General features: G+C 34.1%; 1 pseudogene; it reads left to right on the forward strand.

Moving 5' to 3' along the window:
* The first annotated feature begins 632 nt into the window (after positions 1–632).
* LOC149237910 (U2 spliceosomal RNA) lies at positions 633–809 on the forward strand (annotated as a pseudogene).
* Positions 810–1,728: the final 919 nt, after the last annotated feature.

A 1,728-nucleotide genomic window follows, 5' to 3' on the forward strand; every position in this document is an offset into this window, starting at 1 on the left:
TGTCGTTGAATGGCATTGGCCGAATAAAAGCTATGACTGTGTACAGTGGGCACAGGTAAGAAATAAGATAAGAGATTTAAATACCCACAACTCCAATAAGAAATAAGATAGGAGATATACATACCCACTGCTTGAAACTTCTTAACTTCAAGGGTTGTTGTAGTTTAGTGGGAGAGGAACTATTGTAACTCAATGTCTTTGAGTCAAACAGAAAGACGTAGATGGGTTGAATTAATTATTCGTTGGATTCGTTATTTTCTTTTGGTGGTTTAAATCACTCTGAATTGAATTGGAAATTTGCATGGTCTAGATGAGTTATCACATTAGAGGCAATGAAATCATCGAGGATGTTCAGTCCTTGCAGGAAAAAGTGGAGGTCAAATGGATAAATTGTATTTCCAAATTCTTTCAGTGAAGCTTGCCTCCGATGTCATATTTATGATTTCTAACATCAAATAAATGGTTTGTTATATAAAATTAACTATAACTATCTGCAGCTTTCCATGCCCCATTATCTTGTATTTCAACAGCAAAAAGAATCAAATTTCTTTAACCCACTAAACTACACGAAAACAAAAATCACATAGAAGCTTATTGAATAAATCTCGTCTTTTATTTGAAGATGGTGGAATCTCCTTTTTCAACCTTTTGGCTAAGATCAATTGTAGTATCTTTTCTTATCAGTTTAGTATCTGATAGGTGGTTCATAGAAGCAGATGATATTAAATGGTTTTTTCTAGGGGGAGAGCTACTAGTCTCTCGAGCTTCGCTTGTGCGTTGTTCTACAGTGCAAACTAGGTGCACCCCACAAATACAAAACCAAATTAAATAGCAGAGGGAAGAATAGAATTTATCTGTTTTGAACCAAATTAAATAGCAGAGGTCCGAAAAACATTTGTCTGTCTTGAGTAGGCTGAATTTATTTATTTATTTTTTTTAATTTATTATTATTATTATTATTATTTTTTATTTTTTTTCGTTCTGTATTTCACTATGTGCCCGGAGATTGTAGAGTGGTTATCTGATGATTGCACAATTTCGTGTACCTAGCTGGCTGGGTTAAATATTTAAATGTAATTTCGATGTAAAAACATTAGATTTCTTGACAATCTGTTCATTAGATTATCAAAATAAATCTACAGAATATTTAGAAATGTATAATTAGTGTAAGGGACAATAGTCTCAATGCATTGTTGGAGGGTAGGATAGTAAAGCTTAATGATAAGTGACAGTAGGTGTTGCCCATGTTAAAAGAACTGAAAAAGAACAAAATAAGGGACTAAAATAAATTCCGAGTAGCTAATATAGATTCAGTGTACTTAATATTTTGCAATAAAGAGTAGAATCCCACCTGAACTGAACACATGAAGAAGCAAGAAAATAAAATAGCATGAATTTAACAAAGAATCAATGGACCTTCTCGTAACTATCTGGGAAAAGGGCACACATTCAACCTTGAAAAGACATATAGGTAGGAACGTTCTCTTACCTTTTATACGATGGAACACCGAATATCTGCAAAGAAGCCCACACGCCCAACTCATTTGCAGCACCAACCCCAAACACTCTGCAACCAACTGATCATCGTAGGTCAGAAAGGGGACATTAGAAAGAACTACAAACATGATCTTTGGCTGGTTGGAAACACTGAGAGGGGGTGAATCAGTGTTTCTTTTCAATTAAGGGTTTTCATAGCTAAGCTTCAAAAAAATTCTTCCAAAAAATTCA

The sequence above is a fragment of the Pinus tabuliformis genome, chromosome 8 (assembly GCF_031772625.1).
Source record: "Pinus tabuliformis cultivar Carrire ecotype Pingquan chromosome 8, CPIR1, whole genome shotgun sequence".
NCBI lineage: Eukaryota > Viridiplantae > Streptophyta > Pinopsida > Pinales > Pinaceae > Pinus > Pinus tabuliformis.